This window comes from Nomia melanderi, chromosome 2, assembly GCF_051020985.1.
Source record: "Nomia melanderi isolate GNS246 chromosome 2, iyNomMela1, whole genome shotgun sequence".
Classification (NCBI taxonomy): Eukaryota; Metazoa; Arthropoda; class Insecta; order Hymenoptera; family Halictidae; genus Nomia; species Nomia melanderi.
The window spans coordinates 3529668-3553010 of record NC_135000.1 but is presented as its reverse complement, the minus strand read 5'-3'; the positions used below and the strand labels follow the sequence as shown (position 1 = coordinate 3553010).

General features: G+C 35.1%; 1 protein-coding gene across 26 annotated transcripts in view; it reads right to left on the bottom strand.

The window, feature by feature from the left end:
- LOC116425946 (uncharacterized) overlaps nt 1-23343 on the bottom strand; it is a 262805-nt gene that overhangs the window by 161967 nt on the left and 77495 nt on the right. For 11 of the 26 annotated variants that reach the window (XM_076374560.1, XM_076374578.1, XM_076374574.1 and 8 more), the window contains exons 1-2: nt 7449-7702; nt 5669-5939 (exon numbers count right to left, since the gene is read on the bottom strand). The exons of 5 other annotated variants lie outside the window; for them this stretch is intronic. The gene's annotated coding sequence lies outside the window, so the exon portion shown is untranslated. 10 more of the 26 variants (XM_076374579.1, XM_076374582.1, XM_076374583.1 and 7 more) reach the window with 7 other exon arrangements.

Below are 23343 nucleotides of genomic sequence, written 5' to 3'. Positions count from 1 at the left end.
TTTACTAATTAACCCCTTGCCTTACGATTTCCTATTACCTTATCGTTAATCATTTATTAGGAATAAACACAATTTTCTTTCTTATTATGTCTACACTTACTTCAAAAGTAAATGATTAATAACAGAAAAGTAATATTCAATTTATATCCAAAAAATATAAATAACACTTAGATTCCTCGAATTCAGTTTGAAATTTTCGTCACAAGTCTGACACGATATTGCAGGTGAAGGGGTTAAGCAACTCTTCACAGCTGGTCCTAACAAAAAGTCACAGCATCAGTGACAACCACAGACTTGTCCACATTGTTGACAACTGATCATTCGAAACGACAGGCAAGAAAGTCAACGAAGTCTTGCAGGCGCCAGGATTAACATTCGCCCGCGGTTTCGTTTCTAAGTGTCGCGTTACCGTGATTACGAGGAAACCGATCCCCGATACGTGCGTCCGTGCGTCCATCCGTGCGTGCGTGCGTGCATGCGTGCGTGCGTGCGTGCGTGCTCACGTTCATCTCGGCTTCCACATTACGTGACTCGTGCCCGGTTATCGCCGAAAGAATTTATTCGCAGTCTCCGGTTTCTTCGACGCGTTTCATGGAAGCCTTTTGAACTCCGATAGCGGAATGGTTTACACGAACGACGATAATTCTGAATACACGGTTCCTTCTGTGCCACCGTGTAACTGAACGAAGAAAGATCTTTGAGCTCGGGCACGGTCATCGTCTTCGCAGTACCGGAGCGGAAGAAGCAAAGGCGAAGCTACCAGGAGCAACGACCGTAACCAATTCACTCTGCTCTGTCGGACCTCGCGAAACCGTTCGACGCTCTAGTCGTTTTTGATACCGACGTTCGTCTTTTATGCACTGTTTACATCTCGTACAGGATGCCTCAAAGTTCAATGCACGTTCACGGAAAATGTAAATAGATTGACTTGGAGCTGATGGTTCCTTTTGTGATTGGAAACGTTCGTGAAATCGTTTAGAAACTTTTCTGGTTGCATGTTGCACAGGGTGCTTCAAAGTTGAATGTAGATCTAAAGAGGGACTTATTTTTTAAGGTTCCTTTTGTGTTTGGAAATGTCAGTGAAGTTGATTGGGAAATTTTTATTCTAATACAGAAGACATTTATTGTGTAATTTTTATATTGTTTACAGGATGTTCAAAAATTAAATAAGTACTGATTGAAAGTACTAAAAAGTAGAAAAATTAGTCTGTGCTATATGAAATTGTGAATATGATATTTTTTAGTCGAACATTTGTTTATTTTTACCCTAACGAAGGTTCTTTATTACTGTATTAGATTTCATATACTTTGTACAGGATGTTTCAAAGTCAACTGCAACTTACGTAATAAATATCATTAATTGTGTAACAACATGTACTCACCGTATATGGAAACCCAAGTCATGCTATTACTAAAGGAAATTCCAAAGCATAAAAACCAAATCTAACATACTAGTAGCACAAAGTATACCACACGTGTTTCAAAATTAAATAACCATTCGTTAACCAATCTTTTCCGCAAAAGAGAAATAATTTCATCTCCATTTTTCATCAACAAGAATATATAATATTTCATACAATACAATTCTTTTTACTCGTTTCGTACTCACATACTTCTTACGCAAAACGAGTAGAATGCATTTACAGACCAACCGTGTTACGTGCTACAGTAAATCGGTCGCGCTTCATTTGTCCAGTGAATCCGTATCGGCCATCGAAAAATCGGCGACACGAGTCGGACACGCCGGAGAAGACAAACGAGAGGGAAAAGGAGGAGAGCCGGCTGAGCCGAGCGGAACGGCGGGGCGCGGGGAGGAAACGCAATATTCGCCCGGTGAAATGAACACCGCCGGTGTTGACTTACGGCGATCGGGGAAAAAAATACGCGCCGTCCGCGTCGATTACGTAAACGGTGCTCGTAACGGAGCCTGACGTAACGCTTGGCCTAGGTCGACGCTTGAAACGCGCGGGAGAAAATGGCGGGATCGGGCGACCAGAAACCGCGGGAAATTTAAAGTTCGAGTATCACTTTCGAAGTGAAATCGAGTTCGTTCTATATTCTACGAGGATTATTTAACCCCTTGCCGTACAATGACGAGTGAGACTCGTGATAAAGATTTCTAAACTAATTTAACAAGAATCAATGTTGTTCATTACCCACGGATCAAAGCAAACAACTATTTTGCTATTATCGATGTATTATCTTCAACTGAAATTTCCACCTGAAGTAGAATGGAAAATTTTATTGTATTTCTTACAAATTGTCGATAGTAAAATATTACGCGAGCTTAGTAACGAAAGTAAATGGTACGCTAAGGGGTTAAGACCTGACGATTCTGGAATATAAAACTGAGAGTGTAACATTAATAGTAGTTAATTAAGAAAGAAAATTAGCGGGAAATTTAAATTTCGAATATCACTTTCGAAGTGAAATCGAGTTCGTTCTATATTCTACGAGGATTATTTAAGACCTGACGAATCTGGAGTATAAAACTGAGAGTGTAACATTAATAGTAGATAATTAGGAAAGAAAATTAATAATGAAAAATAATGGTATGATGTTAAGTATTAAACATCATTGCACTCGAGAGATGAGTCTCAGTCACTTTATTTGATACAGCAAACCTATGAAGTTTAACATTTGGTATTTTAAATTAAACTTTGCATTGCTATGTGAAATATTTAAATAAAATAGCTTTGTTCCATAATCTATCTGTGTATTATCGTTAAATTAGTTTCAAACAATATCGTCTATATCTCGTCGGGAAACGTTGAATATTTCCAGTGAAAAACTTTCGAGTGCAAAGGGTTAATAGAATTTCTTAGGATCACTGGAATTAGATCCTGGAGTATAAAATTAAGAGTGTGGCATTAATAGTGAATAATTAAGAAAGGAAATGAAGAATGGAAAATAAGAGTATGATGTTAAGTATTATTAGAATTAAACTGCTTTTTAATCTAAAATATATTTTCCTTCATTCTCTATAAATTGTCTATCTGTATATTATGATTACTTTAAAAATGTTTTGTTTATCTTTATTCTTAAGAATAAAAGAAATATAGGAAAGCGGATTATTTATAGGATGACCTAATATTAACTTACTAGAATAAAAATGTCCAATTATGGGTAATATTTGAATGTGTGTCCATAAAATATTATATCATACTATTTTCTTCTAAATCTTCTGAATATTCCTACGTCGAAACCATAAACTAATGTAAAAATGTTTAAAGAATTCGCCGTAACACTTTCGCAACAGTTTTGCAAAGACAAAATCTAAAATTTGATAACCCACAAAAATTCTGTTAATCTCTACTTCATTAGTTTACTGTCTCATTAGTGTATATGTGCCAATAGATTGGAAAATTTCTAGAAAGGGCTAATATGTAGATCTTCATCGTGGTATATTTAGCACATCTTGTTTATATATACAGTGACTTCGTAAAATTCGATAAAAAGGAGACTGTTTTGCTGAGATCGAGGAAACTTTGCTCTACAAAAGGGGTGAACACAAGAGAAGACGATAACAAAATGCAGGAAGTGGAGGAGGCACGTTAATAATTCCTAGTTAACGATCGACAGGGTCGGTCGGTTCAACGAGTACCGGTACCGCCACACTAATTATCACCGACCTCGTTATCCCATTATCGTCATTCGATACTATCGCCGCCATTGCTCCCTGTTCTTTGCAGGTTGCCGACCGTCGGTTTACAGGACGCGTCACCCGGTACATCCTGGGAACGAATTTATAATTTCGCAGTCGACACTAGACTTTGAATCAAGATAAACAAGCATATAATAAATAATGAAATACATTAATATCTTTCAAAGTATCAAAACAATGTAAGTCTAGCAAAAATGAAATATTTGATATTAATAATAAATAATTACGAATGTCCTTTAACACCCTAAGTATTCACTGAATTTTGGAAAGATCTGCAAAGGAATTTTTTTTATTTTATTGTTTTAGTACATACAGTGACCCTCAAATTCAGTCACAAGAGGGTGTTATATTTATTTTTCTTAGCTAGATGTAAAATTTGTAACTTTGTATTTAATGTGTTGTAAATACTATTATGTCTAATTGTAATTAGCAAGCGTTATTATTGAAATTATTACTGCAATTTAATGATATAATAAAGAATACAGTTTTTATAGGCCCATTGCCTATAAAACATTCTAACATTTAAAACACTCCACAAACGTTATTGTATATTAATCAAATCCTTTAATTGTACTTCAAATTTCTGTAATTTCTCCAATCTTTTCCTTCTGAATTTATATTAAGGATTATAAAACAAAGTTCTCTGCCAAATGTTAGCCATAAATGTTTAAAACATATTGAGATGCGTGTATTTTCTGGTTCTAGTCTACTTCGAAGTTTTCCCTTTCGTTTTTCAAAATTATTTGCAAACTATTCGGCGGTACATTCAATTAGATTCGAAACTCTCTTGCAATGTTCTTTATCCCATCTCTCGTCGAAAGACACAGCGTTTGTTACATAACCGAGGACATTCCGCTTGCGAAACGGAAAAACTAAATGATCTGTGCAGATACGAAGCTTATCATTATTCAGTCGTTCCACGGTGTTTTTATGGCGTATTTTTACGAACCAACTTTCTAGACGGAAAATCGTATCGACTATCAGGATTGCGGTTTCTACACATTAATTGCAACTTAGACAGATTAGTAGATTTGAAGGATCGGGAAGTGTGCTAGTCAGTTTCTGTTACTTTTTCAAGAAAAAGAAAAATGGTGAACGTTATTTACATTTTAAACGCGAGTAGAAAATCTTGGATGTGAATAATGTCGCTTGACGAGTGTCTAAATTTTTAAAAAATGGCACTTACTTTTGATACTTATTGCTTGAAAGATTTAATTATTGCCACGGAATTAATTAAATAATTTTTCTTTTTTATTTACATACATTTATTGTCCTTCTATTTTCAGAATAAACAATATTACTTTCGACAACTTTGTTCCATCTTTGAGTCGATTATGGAGTACTCTAAAATGGCGGGAGATCATTTGAATTCAAAAAGGTGTCAAGTTAGCAATTACACAATTTGCTAATGACAGCTGTGTCGTTCTGTTATTTAGTAAATTTAAAGGATATATATAAATCTAACTAATCACAAACAATACATTACTTTTATTAACGACCAGTGCCATACTATATTTAAAAAAATAAATCAAGACAGTAATATTTCATTGTATATCAATTTTTTACTATTGATTACTTTATTTTACTCATCAACAGAGGTAATTATGGGTTATTATAAATATTTAATTAGTAAACCTTATTAAAAAGAGAATATAATACTTCAAATAAAAATAAGCATTATACATAAACATACAGGAATACAGTATACACAATAAAAATAAAAATTATGCATACATATATAATCACAAGCGTATAACGTCAGTGAAAAAATGTATTGTGTTAAACAGAAAGTGTTGACAGTAAATTTAAGTGAAGAGTAAATGTTCATTAAAGAGAAACAGAATTTTTTTCCAATCCAAAATAACTTTCCCTGGTTTAATACAACCGTCCACCATTTTTGCTGAGAACGCGACAAAGTCCTCCCCAAAATTCCACAAACCCCAATAAACATTCTCAACGAAAAATACATAAAAATCCATCATTCCATTTTCCCCAGCTACTCACAGCTTCGTTTCCCACTCCGCGCTGGTGCAATGTTCAAAGTCAATCACTTTCATCCGCCTCCCTCCGTTGTCAACGAGCAACCACCCGAATCTTCAGAACCGACCACGATCGTTTAATGGAAATGGAAAAATCATGGTAAACATTATTGTCCGATCAAACGAATTCCCCGCGTTGTCCATCTTTAATCACCGGCCACGTTCGTTGCCGAGGCACTCGCGGCGTCATCGATAATTCCGTCGATTGTTGACGGTGGATCGGATCGTCACCGCCGCTGAACAAAGAGTTACTCGACGAATGGAAGGATCGTAACGTGTGCCGGACGGCTACATCGCCACGTGGTACCGCGCGTTTTCTCGTCGGATCGCGACGATCGGTTCGTCCCGTCGTCGATCGGCGCGCCGTGCCGCCGAGTTACTACCGTCGGACACGCTCCGACGCCGGTGGGACCAGACGGATCGGCACGGTGCACGCGGAGAAGAAATTAATTCTTCTTGGACGGGGGAGAGAAAGGGAGTCGCGAGACGGGTACGGAGAGAACGAGGAGAGGGGGGACCGTGCGAGGAACAGGGAAGACGACGGGCGAGGGGGAGGTAGATGGGGATGGGGGGAGTGGAAAGTGGGAGGCGAGGGGAGAGAAATTTGATGGAAGAGGAAAGAGAAAGAGAAAATGGCAAGTGGAAACTTGAAGGTGGTAGGAGAGGTGAAAGAGGAGAGAGTGAGAGAATGAAGAAAATGGTGGAAGAGTGAGAGAAGAGGGAGGAAGAGAAAATGAAGAAAATGGTGGAAAAGTGAGAGAGGAAAGAGAGGAAGAAATGGTAAATGAAAATTTGATGAGAGGAGAAGTGAGGGAAGAGGAGAGAGTGAGAGAATGAAGAAAATGGTGGAAGAGTGAGGGAAGAGAGGATATAGAGAAATGGTAAATGACAATTTAGAAATTGGAAGGGAAGAGAAGGAGAAATAGTAAATAAAAATTTAGAAATCGGAAAGAAAGAGAGTAGAGAGTGGAAAAATGAAAAGATTGGAGGAACAGGAAGGAGAGAGGAAAGAGAAAGAGAAATGGTAAATAAATGTTTAAATATAGGAGAGAAAGAGAGAGAAGAGAATAAAAGGTAACGAAGGAAGAATGAGAGGGAAAGAAAAGATTTTAAATAATATAAAAGAGAGAATGAACAAAAACATTTTAGGATAACTGAGAAAGGGAGAAAAGAAAAAGTGAAGAACGAAGGAGAAGGATGAAGATACGCAGTGAGGGATAAAGAGAAATTTAATTTTAAAAAAGAGTTAGATGGAAAAGCGAGAAGAGAAAGAAAAAGAGAAGAGAAAATCATAAAAATTTAAGGATACAAGAAACAGAGTGTGGAACAGAACCTTAATTTATTGAAAAGGAAACACAAAGAAATGATGTGAAAAGAAACAAAAATTTAATAGAAAAAATGGAGGAAGATGGTGCGAAGAATAAAAATTGAAAGCCACACGAAAAGATAGTCAATGTGTGTAGAAAACAGAAATTTTGGAGGAACAGTGAAACAGAGAAAGAGCTAGAAGGACGGAGAAAGCAAAGAATGTAAAAGTCAGTGATAGAACACAATGCAGAAGAAATGAGACACTAAAGACAGTGGGAAAGAGAAAACGAGAAAACCATGAAGAGTAAATAAGTGAGTAAAGAATATAGGAAAGAAGAAAGAACAGAGCAAACGAATAATAAAAGAGGAACAGTTGGGAAAGCTGGCAAAGTAATGCAGAATCAACAAGAAAGAACAAGAAAAAAAAAGAAAAGTACAAAGGAGCAGAGAGAAGGAAAGAAAGAGTTGAAAGATGCCTCTGTTCAAAGTAACTGAGAGTCAGTTCAGCCTGTTAATGATGTCTTCACGAGCCAAGAGTGAGAGGGAGTGAGCTAGAAATGGAGACAGAGAGAGAAGATGATAGGCAGATGAACTGGAAAGGAGAAAGACGAAGACAGTACACTGTAGGAACAAAGGCGTACGGTTGGTCGAATGTAATCGCGAAACCGAGGAGAGACGAGCTCGGATTTACTCCTCGGCTGGACTGAAGCCCGATGTCGCAGCTCGAGCGGTTCTAGGTTCGAGCACGGTGCCGGAGAACTGATAACGAAAGCCACAGGTACGCATCGCGTGTTTACTCGTGACGCATCGTGCTATCAGCGTGGCAGCGGTTCTCAATCGCGTCGGTTATCGTTCAATGCAATATTTTCATTTCAGGGGCTTTTTGTTTTCCTTTTGGATTTTGGGGATTTGGGGATTGCAGTCTGAGGATTGTTGATGAATTTCAGAGTTTAGGGAATTTGGGTGATTCTGGTGTTTAGATGTGTAGAGGTTAAAGTTGTTGGAGGTATTATTATAATTTGATATAACTACATCATTGTATTATTTCACTAATAAATAGATTTTATTGTACATCACATTGTTTACAGTTTATTATGTGGTGTAGCACTAGAGTCTGAGGATTATTAATGAAGATTTTAAATGATTTTGGGACTTTGGGTAACTGTGGTGTTTAGATGTGTAGAAGTTGAAGTTGTTGGAAGCTATATCATAATGTGATATAACTATATTATTATACTATGTCAAGAATAAATAAACTTTATTATACACTTTATTGGTCATAGTTTAATGTGTGATATAAGATATTATCTTAGATTAGTTTGTATTTGAAGATTGTGTATAATTTGGAATTACTTTTAATTGAAATTTCAACTTGTACAGTGCATTATTTGAAAGTGTTAGAGTTACTGTAAATTTAAACTTGAATTTTGACGAATTGCTTATGAATTTGATAGTTCATATATTATAGTCATATATTCAAAGTTGCTTAAAACCCTGAATTACTTGAAACTTCAAAATTGTACAGAATCATAAATTAGTATGGATCATAAAATTACTTGCAATCCTAAATTATTAGAAATTTTAAGATTATGCTACTATTACCTAAAGAATATTTCTATTGCAACACTAGTACTATATATACTACTAATAATACTATTATTGCCTAATAAATTAATTGCAATCCCTAATTATTAGATATTCAAAACTAATCCAAAGCCTCAAAGTATTACATAATAAATCCTCCATTACCACTAATTCTGCAGTTATCTCAAATCCCAAGTTACTACAGGCTTCAAAATTTCCTAAAATTCTAAATCATTTTATCACAACCCCAACAATATTACACATTTCAAAATTTCTTAACATCCTACGAAAAGCGACTTTCAGTCGTCATCCACTTTAACTCAGCGAAACAATCAAATTTTCAATTCAATATTAAATTTTATGTAATCAATCCACACATAGATCATCGAAATAAAATAATTCTATCCCTTAATTTATATAAGATAACTCTTTACGCTAATTGCAAAAAACATCCTTAACATTTCATCAGAAAGTAATAAATACTTGTAGTGAAAAATATTCTCAACTGCAAGGGGTTAATTAAATGTTTTCATTACTATATTTTTCGATTACATAAAGTGCAGTACCAATAATATTGACCCTTCGTCTGCTTACAATCGCATATATGATCCGTTTATTTCGAAATTGACGTAAGTCCATTTAAAGGAACAAAAAGCAGTTAATAAATAAGAAGATAATACACAATTCAAATGATTACAACCATTAACGTAATAAGGTTCATATCTTCTTACATAAATTATTATCTCACGTAATTTACAAATTCTACATACATATCCAATCACTTTCTAGCCTATACCCTGAAAACAATGCATTTATCGCAGCGAAAATCACTGTTCATTGGCAATAAAAATATATAAAGAAGTCACGAAGCAATCTCCTCGAGAGCAAGTCCCAGATCCGATCTATCGGGAGACCTCGGCGAAAACCCGATCGTGCACCGTTCACCACCTTTTGTCCCCTCCGAATACAATACGTGTTACCGAGCGTGCAACACAACCGACCGGTTGTGTTTCGGGTGTGCAAGGCGAGCGACTCGCTTGTGCAACGCGAAAGAATATCGACTCGGTTGTGACACACCGGCGTGTATAATTTCGATCGTCGATCGAGAGGCCAAGAAAAAAGGAACGTGACCGAAGGACGGGGCGGGAACGCGGGTTCCTTGAATTCCATGGTCTCCATTCGAAAGAAAAAAAAAACATTATACCGCTTTTACTCGATGACGTTGCTGTTTCGGTAATTAAACACTGCACTGCAACCTATGCCTTGCAACTGCAGGCCACCGACGTGACGTGTGCAATTGATTTCTGGGAATGTCCCTTGGAAAGGAGATATCAGGGGACGTCTATTAAAACTGTGACTTAGCACTGGAACTATCGAGCAGTAGAACTGACATTTTCAAATTTTTCTACAGGGACTCTGAGTGTGTAGCTATTGAGATTTCAATTGACTTATTATTCAATTTGCGTCTTAGTAATAGTAAGTTGCTTTAGTAATTTCGCAGAGAAGCATCTGTTATCTTCTTCATTATTGGGAAAGAATGTTAGTGATACCTAGTGTTAATGATACTTTACTAATAAAAATGAAAAGGAACTTTTTTTCGAAATTATATTGAAGTATTAAATGATTAAAGGTGTCATTTGAAACTTCTTGGTAGTTATAGATGTGTACGAAAGAGGGTGAAAGTGATGCTAATTGAAAAATTATTTGTCCCAACTTTGAGAATAGTTTAATGATTGTTTGCAAGAATTTTTAATCGTCATTTTACTGCTGAGAATAGTTTTAATGAATATAGTTATTATTGTGAGAAATGTTTATTCGAATTTTGATATCTGAAGGAAATTATTCGGGTAGGGAAGGCTTAGAAATTGTTTGAAACCTTTTGTTTACAGTTTCAATGAAAATTACGCTAGCTGAAAATAAGATCAAATGGAAATGGAAATGTTAGTAATAATTAATTTGAATAAAATAATAATATAATTAATAATTATACCGATCAATAATTTCTCTAATAATTATTCCAATCAGTAATTCTCCCAATAATTATTCCAATCAGTAATTCTTCTAATCATTCTAATAACTATTCCAATCAATAACTCGTCCAACAATTCTACTAATCGTTACAATTATTCTAATCAATAATTCTTCTAACAATTATCCCAATAACCACTCTAATCAATGATTCCTCCAATAATGAGCCCAATCAATAATTCCACCAGACAACCATACAAATAGATAAATATTCGATCAAAGCCACTCAGCGGAGGTAGCAGAGGCTCCGTTAGTAATTTCCAATGCCGTTAAATTATTCCCGGAAGAGGTGGATGCAAGTACTCAGGACGCGACGCACCGCGTCGAGTAAAGTTTCGAACGCTACCACTAAAAGGCTCGTAAATTCCTCAAGGTACAGGCGGCGCTCGTAGAATACGCAGGTAACACGGCTAGTTTCTCTGCCGCGGCTACCTGAGGAACAATGTCCCGCGAGGGAACGACGGTGCAGTTTTCAGCTCCCGTGGGTTTTGACCTGACGCTAAGCTTTCAACCACCATCTGTCGAGCCGCATACTTCCTCCCACAAGAGGCGTGGATCATTCGAACAGAAGATTACTGCCAGAATAGCAACGAAGATTCGGGAGTTTCGTGATTTAAGGTGTTACATAGGTACTTTACCTGAACCAGATGAAGGAAAAAGATCTTTTAGAAACGGATTTTCCTCGGTACACTGTTTCTTAACCTCTGCAAAGCCGATTTTTTTTTTCTTTGAACAAAGATTATTCTTAATATATATTCTTTTCTTCTTGAGTGTAATTTATTTTGTTTAACTGCACCGAGAATAGGTCAAATGACAGGGTCTAAAATTTGATTAAAAGTTTGAAATCATTCATCAATATACTGGGTTAAATTGATTTATTGAATTCTTTACCGCGAAATAACGAATGAAATTACATTATTAATTAATTTATACGTTTATACACGTAAGCGTAAACGTTGAACGTGATTATACCTCCAATGGTACAAAATATATTCAATATACTGGGTTAAATTGATTTACTGAATCTTTTACCGCGAAATAACGAATGAAATTACGTTATTAATTAACTTATACTTTTATACATGCAGCCGTAAACGTTCAACGTCATCGTAACTTCAAAGTTACAAGATATATTCGTTGTAACAAAATTATTGGATATAATATTGAATATTGGAACTTTCTAAGATTGTTATTGTAAAATAGTAATAAGTAATTTGTAGATCTTTATGAATTTATTATATCTGAAAGTTTTCAAAATATAAGATCGATTAGAGTTTAGTATAATTTTAATATTAAAATTATATATGCCCTGTTATTTTTTATTCGTCAAAGGTGTCATTTGAAAAACTAAAACTTTACACACATGCTCGTTCTAATCCGTCCGCGAAGGCGTGAATTTGGTTCCCTAGTCTACTTTTAACCACATCAAAACATCACGTTCCTTGCATACAGGGTGTCCCGTCTAAAATTAGAACACAAACTACACCTTCAGTACTTTCTATAATCAAAGACAGTATAAAGAAAAACTCAAGCGCCTTATCAAGCTAAACAATTTTCTTCTAAAAAATTCAAATTGTACAAAATCATGAAGTTCTTTAAACTTCAGCAAACAGAAACAATATACAATTCAATTCCCTCTGACTTAAAAAATATAAAATATCCTCAAAATACTTATCGGAAAATAATAATACTTTTAACGGAAGTATATCAGAAGACACCTTTACAAATTATAACTTAAAATCATTGTTCCAAGATTACTAATCTCTTTTTCTCGTAACAATTATAAAATGAATTTCGTAGTATATACTTCTCTTATAATCATTACAGAAAAATTCATTATTAATAATTAGTCCAACCAATAACCATTTAAATAAATAATAACAACTACGTCTCAAAATTCCTCAAAGCAATCAGAAAATTAATTAACCCTTTACAGTCGAGAATTTTTGCAACTCTTAAAAACCTTATTCATAAAACAGCCGAGTAATACATCGAACTCTAAAATACTAGACAAAAGAAAACTACAATCTTTTGTTATCCGAATCATTAAATTATTCATTCGCAATATTCAAATTTGATATCAAACCTTGAAGTCTCCGTTATGCATTCGACAAAGGGTTACTATACACTGAATTGATATTATAACCATCATAAAAAATAGTCCGAAACGTAATAAAAGAAAAAAAGAATAGATTTACAAAACCATTTGAAATTGAAATTTTGAAGGGCATCATCCCACAGCTGCAGTAAAAATAGTTTCGAAGAATAACTTTCACTTAGGGTCGTGCCCTTAGATCCCAGAGTTCCCAGAAGATCCATCAAGAAGGTTTTCCCGGTCGGCGGAAGGAAAAGGAAACGGGGGAATCCGGATCCGGGACGGAAAAATCTCGTAGTAAACACGAGCCGCAACGAATTTAAGCTCGGACACACTTGAATCGGTGCCTGCTCCTCTCTCTCTTTCATCTCTCTTCTTCCTGTCCCTTCTTACGCTACCCGAATACTCGACCACCCTACTCCGCCGACTTGGCGTCGCTTTGAACGTGGTGCGACGCACAGTGGTGCCTTTCGACGAAAGGTTGGCCAAAATTCAATTCTCGAAGTATGCTGTAGCGTTTTTCTAATGCTGTAGATTTATCGCATACACGCAATGCATCTAATGTCGAGTGAAAATTGTAAATTTTAGGCTCTCCTATAAGTTTCTTTCGTGGTCTAATTGTAATGTTTGTAATGGCATGTGAATCGAATGAATTCAAGTGGTCTAACTAACGTTTCTAGTTTCCAATAGTATTTATTGGCGTCATTATACATACTATATTATTACTGTTTATTAGAATGAATTGAATACTAATATTACAATTACTAATATGAATAATAATAATAATCAATATTATTAGTAGCATTGTAATATTAGTCTCTTTCACTATTTACTATTATCATCATCATTATCAAATTATCACTATTTATTACAATTAACTAAACACTAACATCAAAACCACCAACGTCAATAATTAAATAACAACATTATCAAAAACATTACAATATTAATATTTAACCATTTAAAATCGAGAGCTGCAAATGAATAACTTAATTATCCACATAATGAGAGACTGACACATGATTTTCGTTTTCCTAATATTCAAGATATCGGTAGACGGAAGTTGAGATTCTTCTCATTGAAATGAGTCCAAACACGGCGTCACTTTGAACGTGGTGCGACGCACAGTGGTGCCTTTCGACGAAAAGTTGGCCAAAATTCAATTTTCGAAGTATGCTGTAGCGTTTTTCTAATGCTGTAGATTTATCGTGTACACGCAGTGCTTCTCACATCGAGTGAAAATTGTAAATATTAGGCTCTCCTATAAGTTTCTTTCGTGGTCTAATTGGAATGTTTCATTTGGCAGAAACGATGGGCAGATGACACTGTGAGGCTTTTGGGGAAAGGAAAGAAGATAGGATCGGTATGATCGGAAAGTAGAATAGATCGGAGTTACTTAATAAGACATAAAATGTTGTGCATTTATTATATCAACTGAATGAAGGGTGCTTTTGGGACAACCTAATACATTGACTGGTTATTGAGATAGACCGTCGACGTCGATGAAATTTCAAGTCTTTTAACCCTTTGCACTTCAGAGACGCCTCTCAGTCGCTAATTGATTTGATACAATATTGTGAAGTATGATATTTACTATTAAACTTTGTATAATGCATCAGTATGTGACATATTCTCGTCAAGTTAGTTTAAGAAAATATCGTCCGTATCTTGTTATAAAATGCTGAGTATTTCCAGTGAAATACTTTTGGAGTGCAAAGGGTTAGCACTTTGCACTCGTGTCATGCTGGAGATGATAATATAAAGGGTGTGGCAGGATAAAGGGGTCAAAAGTGACCTTAGACTGATTTTTCTTGAGAAATTTTCCTCCGATAGCTTACACATGAAAAACATTGTACACCAATTTTCAGCCTTCTATCTCAACTGTAGGTTAGTTATAGAGCAAATTCGAACTATCAGTGTTTGCACCAGCTTACCTATTTAATAGTACGTAAAAATTGTGAAAAATTTCGAAGAGAATTTTGGGATGGTAGTGCATGGCTGAGAATTTTTTGAGATTTTTCCGTTGTAAATTTTTGTTCTATGTTTACACTTGCTTCGAAGGTTAACGATTAGTAATAGAAAAGTAATGATTAATTTATATTTAAAAAATATATATAACAGTTAGGTTTCTCGAGTTCAGTTCGAAATTTTCGTTGCAAGTCTGGGACTGTTTTTTTTTTTAAATCAATTATTAATGACAAAGTTGCGTCGATCGTATCTCAGAAGTAAATCGTTGGGCAAGAAGTTAATGTGCCAGGGAAAATTTTTCTTGACAAATTTCTTATTTAAAACACATGACTATTGAAATAGATGATATAAGCGTGCATTATTCATAAAAATAAAGTGAAATATCCTTGAATTTACCCTTGTAATTCCTTTCTTAATATACCACAAATCTTGGTCATGCTTCAATAAACCGGAAGGAAAACGAAGGTGAGTGTCACCGAGTGTCACCCTTGGACAAGTTTCCTGATATCAAGTGACATGTCTAGTACGATGTCTCGTTGAAAAAATGTCTACACATTTGCACCATTTTAAGACACTCAACACATTGCTTACTAATAACGAGAAATCTCGATTTTACATAAGCTTCGATTTACAGCGATCAATTCAATAATTCTCTTAAAAGTAAAATAATCATTACAGAAACGTTATGAAATTAACGTCACCCAATTAAATTCCATATTTGAATCGTATATTTCTTGTCAAAACCCGAGGAACAATCAGTTTTTACAAAAATTTACTTAAAAATTGTTTATATCAGTGATATTTAAAAATGTTACAAAAATATCCATTCAGTATTTTTCATTTTTGATAGAATATCCAGATGTAGCAGCTCCAAAAACACGAGTACACGAATTCTTATGAAAGTCCCATGAAATTAGGAATTTTGGCCAGCTTTTCATCGAAAAGCACCACTGCGCTCGCGACGCGGGCGGCTATTGTGACCGAGCCCGTATGAATGAACCGGCAGAACGTAAAACCGTGTTTGGACCCGGGCTGCTCTGTCTTTTTTCTTCGGTGATCTCTCTTTCCCGCTGTTTCGATACACACGACTATTTCGGTGCGAGACGCGCCCTTCGACTTTCGTTAGGGAGAGAAAATTATTTCGGTCGAGGCGAGAGCTCCTTCCTGCCGCCATGCTTCTTTCGCGCGATCTGCGGCAACCAGGATGGATCTTCGTGGGAATCGGTTTTGGTTCTTAGTTTTGTTTAACCCTTTGTACTCGAGAGGCGACTCTCGGTCGCAATTCGATGGAACGCAACAAAATTATCAAATGAAAAGTTGAATAAGGTATCAACACATGAAACGTAGAAATAAAACAACACTGCCCTATAATTTATGCAAGATGTAATGCAAGATGAATCTCCATGTATGTTGAGAATAATATTTTCAATATTTCGTCAGAAAATAATGAATGTCTCTAATAAAATATATTGTCGGGTGCAAAGGGTTAACACTAAACTTACCGAGCAGTTAACACATTGCGTATCGACTAATGTCAACGTACCTTCTGACAACGTGTCAAACGTGGTGAGGATTTTAAAAAGAATTTAACAAGGATTTGTTAAAATTTAATTAAGATCAATCTTTTGAATTCACATTAACACTAACCATACCAGGCATTTTTCTTGCCATAACTAATCAAATAACTGGCTACAAAATAGAGATAAAAAAGTTAGGTGATACATTTTTTTAGTCGAAATAGAAACGAGAATTTTAAATCTGATCATTTGACCGGTTTCTGGTACGGTTAGTGTTAAATGTTGTTCTTTTGTTATCAATAATTATACTTTGGAGCAAACATAGACGTAGAAAATGCCTAGAATTTTTCTGTTTTTTCAATGAATTATTAATAGTAAAGTAATTCTATTGATCATAGATTTAACCTCTTGCCTATGATTCATTTCTTGAGTGTAATCGACACGACCGTTTTATTGTTAATAATTTATTAGGAAAAGAAGACATTTTTGTACTTATTTTGCGTCTATGATTAATCCAAAAGTTAATGATTGATAACAGATACGTAATATTTAATTTATTTTTAACACTAGGTTGATGGACATTCATTGTATTGGAAAAGAAATTTGAAGAAAGGGAATTCTGTCATCTTCATCAACGCACTTAGTAAATTAAAGATGAAATGAGGTCATGTTAAATATCTCGGAAGTTTGTACTTTGTAATTAAGTTTGAACTTTTACACGCTGTAAATGCGTACAGTGCTTCAGTGTAATTAAGGGAAAGTGTGTCATTTTATTTAAGAAAGTCCAAGGAATCATTTTTCATGAGAAACATCACTGCAATCTTTTTGTCGTAAACGAGAGCAAAATTTTCAATTTTGAATTTGAATATTTGAAATCATCGGAAATTCTCTGTTAGTCCTTGGAGTTTGATGCAATGTTAATTTTAACTGTAATTTCAAAAGAAAGTGTTACACGAAATATGGATAAATAATAGAAATGTTGAAAATTTGAGAAATTTTTCATTTATAATCACAGATTAACAGAAAATAATATTTATTTAACACGTGAATAGAATTTTGAGATATCACTTAAATTACTCCTCGTTGGCAGGTGAATTTTCCTCTTGTTTTGAATTAAATTAAATTCCTGCTGTGTGGAAGCGCACAAAAGAGGCTCATAATTTGAATCGAGCGAACTGTGTTGAATAATATCTGGCGGAAAAATAAACTTCGCTCTTTTATTATACATACACACGATTGCAGAGATATAATAAAAGAACCATTCTGAGTAAGTAGCCTTCGTCGACTTTTATTTTATCTTTCCCACGAAAGTGCGATTATATCGGCATTCCTACTGATCAAACATTATTGAGCGATAGTGTAACATTCGAACAATAGTTCTGAGAAAAATGTGTTTCCCTGGAATTGAAGTAAATGTTTATATTTAGGCTTTAAATAAAACAGTTGGAAAACTACGTTAACATTTAATATACAATATTACGAGGTGAATCAATAATTAATTTGATGGTTGAATCTCGTTCAGTTTTGTTATTCCTTTGAATCTTAAATAATATATTCAAATTAGATTATATATGATTGTCTACTTATTATAAATAAAAAAGTCTCAATAAAATGTAACAGAAAAGTTCATTTTACTATTTCTTGGTATTTCGTAGGGAAAACTACCCTTAAATGGTAAAGTACTTTTCTATAAATCTATTTTTTCATTTTGTAAACCATAATAGATGTATAGGTATACGAACAATGTTGAAATGAAAACTGAATAATTGGAAATTGAAAATTGGGCACGTGAATCGAATGAATTCAAGTAGTCAATACATACTATATTATTACTGTTTACTAGAATGAATTGAATACTAATATTACAATTACTAATATGAATAATAATAATAATAATCAATATTATTAGTAGCATTGTAATATTAGTCTCTTTCACTATTTACTATTATCATCATCATTATTAAATTATCACTATTTATTACAATTAACTAAACACTAATATCAAAACCACCAACATCAATAATTAAATAACAACATTATCAAAAACATAATAATATTAATATCTAACCATTTAAAATCAAGAACTGCAAATGAATAATTTAATTATCCACATAATGAGAGACTGACATATGATTTTCGTTTTCCTAATATTCAAGATTTCGATAGACGGAAGTTGAGATTCTTCTCATTGAAATGAGTCCAAACGCGACGTAAGGCGGTCCAGTTTCATCGATTTGGGTCAAACTAACCTTTAATTTCTTTAATCACATTAAATCGGTGAAACTAGTCTGATCTCCGTCGTGTTTGGACTCATTTTAACCAGAACAAATTAACAAGAAATTCACCGACATTACATCTGAGAAGATAAGGTTAAAATTATTCCGGAAAAATGTTCCTCGTTGCAAGTTTACATTTGACGAGTGCGGCACCGCTTTGAAGTCCCGCGTCTCGGCCCTCGAAGCTTGACCGACTGTCTATTCCGCTTCCGCTCACTATATCGATTCTTTGCCTTCGTCGGGCTGTGCTCGAGCCTTTTCCTGGAGACAGATAGCTTCCTCCTGTTTGTTCTGCTCAGTTAAATTCCACTGGGGCCCGATATTGTGGAATTTAACCCTTTGCACTCGAGGGGTGACTCTTACTCACGATTTCATTTCATACAGTAAAACTATAAAATCTGATATTTAACCCTTTCCGATATGATTTAATCGTGGACAATTGTGAACGATAGAAGCATTTTATTGTTATTAAAGAAAACGACGTGTTTCATTTTTTGATTCATACATTTTGTTAATTAGAAGAATGATAATCAAAAGTAATCCAGGTATTACTAACTGTTACGCTAATTTATTCTCAATTAGGAACTGCCCGAAGCTGTACTCGTCATTTTACCGCAAGGGGTTAATATTATACTTTGTATAATGCATCAATTTGATAAATATTGAAATAAAATAGCTTTGTTCCTCGGCGTACGTGTGATTTCTTTTCAAGTTAGTTTCATAGAATATCGTCTTTATCTCATCAGGAAATGTTGAAATATTTCTAGTGAAAATCTTCCGAGTGCAAAGGGTGAAACGAGTATTGTCAACCTAGCCCGGAAATGCTGAATTTCCTTAAAACTACAATTTCAATCATTCAGAACGTAACGGATAAAAGACATTATGATTAATTTATTTTTGGTTAACAAATTATTACTCGTGAAATATTTTACGATTCACCGATAAAGAATTATTATCATCCAGTTAACTGCGTTCGACGAGTATACAGATCATCTTAAAATCAAAATGGCAAATTCTTTCAACGATGAATTATTTATTTATTTAAATAACCATATAATTCTTCGTATCGCTTTAACTGTTCGTTAAAATATATTATAGGTGCATTTGGTCTACATTAGACAGGTAAGTACATACTTTTCTGTTGGCGTCCATAAAATGTTATTGACAATAATCGCAGCAAAGCTTACTTAGATCTGACGCAAGTGAATTCTAATTCAACAATTACATCTTCCGTTAGTCATATATTATATAAATGTAATTACCAAAATTCTCTCGAAAATTCCCATGCAATTTCACGGAGAAATATATAGCTCACAGGAAATCTCTATAAAAATGTTACTATTTATATTAATCTGCTAAAACAATTACAAGGTACAGTAAACATTGTTATCTTTTAATAACCGTGTTATTTCCAGAAATGTTCAGCGTCACTCCCAGCGACGTTAACACTCTAAGGGCTAATTAATCGATTCAGAGTTTCGATGGTTTCAATACACTTCCTTAGACACGTGCGTTGACGCAGAATTCTGCTATAGCCAGAAGGTTCAAAGAGTAAATGGTATCGCATTTAGTATAAATTTATGCTGTTGGACCACCATTATTTCGAGTCGTACATATAACCGGTACGAGATCCAGACGATCACGGAGGATCGATGATCGAGGGGGGAGGTCGCGCGCCGGGTCGCAGAAACGGTTGCATAGGTGCGCGTATATGCGAGAAACTGGACGCTGACAGCTGGAAACTGGTTTCCAGAGAGCGGAGCGAGAACGATAGAAAGACAGAGAGGAACGGAACGTTAGTGGTGGCTGGTGGCGTCGTTCATCGAGTTCGCGGAGAGCCAGACCAGGAAACAAAGGAGCGGACCCGCTGCAAACTTTGAATCGGCCGGAGATAACGCCGACCGGCCGGAACGTGACCATGGATAAAAATAAAGCAAAAATGGAAACACCGTGAAAATTAGTCAGACGCCGGACGAACCGAAGGGAAAAGCAAATTTTCAGTTTGTATCTTCGTAGGCGGTGATAAGATAGAGGGAGCGTCTTCGGGCCGGTACACTGTCGTTCAGAAGTTTCCGAGGGACGTGTACGTTCACAGAAATATAATTAACCCTTTGCACGGCGAGTAACGCTTACACCTTATTTCTTGCTGTAACTCTGAACGGAGTTACAGATCTGAGGGTTTAGATATTATATTTTTGAAATATGAAGGTGTGCAAGTGTTTTGTGTGTTTTTAGTATTAAGTTTCATAAAATGTAATGTTTTAATATTAAGTTTTGTAAAATATGATGTTTTAATACTAAATTTCAAGTGATATAATATTTTCGTATTAAATTTTATACAATATAATGTCTTAATATTTAATTTCATACAATATAATATTTTAATATATTATTTTGAATGTAAATGTGAGAGTGTATAAATGTATTTCTTTACATTTACATTTTTTATAATGTAATTTTGTGCACTTCTAATGATATATATAATTTTATATTTTTAATAATATGCATTGAATCCGATTCTATGTTCGTAGAATGTAAAAGTATAATAATTTTTAATTTTTTTTTTCAAATACAATAGAATCAGTATAGCATATTCTAAGTCTTGGAATCTAAGACAAGAGGTTAAACACAGTGCACTTCTTGCACTCGAATATTTTTTAGTGTCTAGTGAAATATTTATAACATTTATTGCGATTGACAGAAAGAATAATCGTAATTAAATTAAAGAAAAGTATTTTATTACAATATTTCATGTATTAACACATTATACAAAATTTAATATGGCATATCAAACTGCATAATTTCGCTGCATCAAAACAGTTGACTTTCGAATTTATATAATTTTTAGGGAAAAAGATGTATATTTTTATTTTTGAAAAATTGATACGTATACATAATGTATATGTATACACAAAATTTTGTTCAACAGAATTTGAAAATTTAAAACAATTTTTAAAAAAAGGATTTTATTAGTGGTTCAAAGGTTAAGCAATTTATCTACATAGGTATTAGTGAAGATTAGAATATTTAAAAGTGATTCGTGTTTCTTTTAAAGCCGAATATTTCGACGCTGACCTAACCCAGACGGTGAATGGAATTTTTTTGGCTGCGTTGATGATTGACCTCTTCGAGGACACCAGTACACCACGATGCGTATATTTAATTTTGGAGTGACGTTAAACTTAATGGCGACATATACGGACACCAGATTTCGTTCTACTGTTTATATCCACGGTTATCATCGTTGTTTTTTTAGTCTGTTTAATTTTTACAGACTTTAACTGTGTAAACTGTGAATGTATACAAACGGAAGTAATCTCTCTCTGTTATTTTGTTAACACGAAACTTTCAAGAGAAGAATACTGAGAAATGTTGTGTACTGAATTGCAATAATTGCATATTGCGTTGAATTTAACTGAAATAAAGTGAGATTTAACTATTCATATAACTATATTTTAATTCTACTCGTAAATTTCTGAAGTTTAATAATACATTTTGAAATCTTTAAAATTATGAATTAATAACTATAAACTATAAACATAAATTGTGTCAAAGTGATAAATGATTTATCTAGAAGTTAGATTATTCCGTATTTCCTAAAATAAAATTAGAATTAATTAATTTGCTTATATAATACACCTAGAAGATCACTAAAATAATATCAAAATCTCACCATCGCAAAGTTTTAGGACAAAATAAAAGTCCACAATCAAAAGATTCTATATCAAAATGGAATGGTTCGGATTTATAGCTTCTTTAACAGGCTCGAGACTTTTGTACAGCACTGTATTCAGCCATCATGATCCTGGATCCTTAAAATCCCTCTCGGATCAACTCAATTACAAAATACAAACAACTGAGTCAAAATTCCAGAAAGATTCAACGTACAGTTATTCATCTCGCGATCACAAACACACTGCAAACTTTTGTACAGCACTGTACGCAGCCATCATGATCCTGAAGCCGCAGAATCCTCTCCAGACCAACTCACTCTCAAACTGCAGCCTCTCCGCAATCAAAGAACTTCAAATCAAACTAAAAACCCTAAATATACACTTCCCCTAACGCTGAAATCCGCACTGGATACTCTTAACCCACACTGTACGCAGCCATTATGATCCTGCAGCCGCAGGATCCTCCTGGATCACATCGACCCACGCCGCGATCCCAAAGTACCAAAACCAAACGCCTAACTCTCCTAAATTCACTCCCGAATCAACAAAAAACAAACAAAAAATTACTCACCATGGTGGACACTCAAACGAATCAAGAGGCTGCTGATGGACCTCCCAAGATCTCCCAATAGGAGCAAGAGAAAAAGAAACCGAAGACAAGAGTAATATTCACTGTATCTCGAAAATCAAAATAGAAAAAAACATGTCTACGAAAAGAAAACAAATTATTCACTGTATACTATTGCACTAGAGGAAGTTCGACTCGTAGGAGAGAGATGGTTGACTGAGGATGAAATGGGAGGAGGTGGGGGTGGGACAGAGAGAGAGAGAGAGAGAGAGAAGCGAGCGAAGAAACCGGAAGAACGCGGACACCGGTGCTGAGCAGCACACGCCGGGCCTGGAGCCGAGACGAGCGTACGTCAGGCCTACGACGGCGATGCAACAAGTGACGGACGAGTCTCAGGCGGCTCCGTTAGTTCGTTCGCGGCGACTACTGTAGCCCGGATGGCGCTAGCGGCCGGAGGACGCGTCGCATGCTGCGGCTGGACCTTGCGTGCAGTGGTGGGGGCGGGATCTCAAGGATTTCGGGCCGAGTCGGGCCGCGTCGGGACCCATCGGGCCGCGATCGAGAGGATCACGGGACCGATCTTGCGGTTGGCCATTTGAATACGTATTGGGACTGTTTCGTA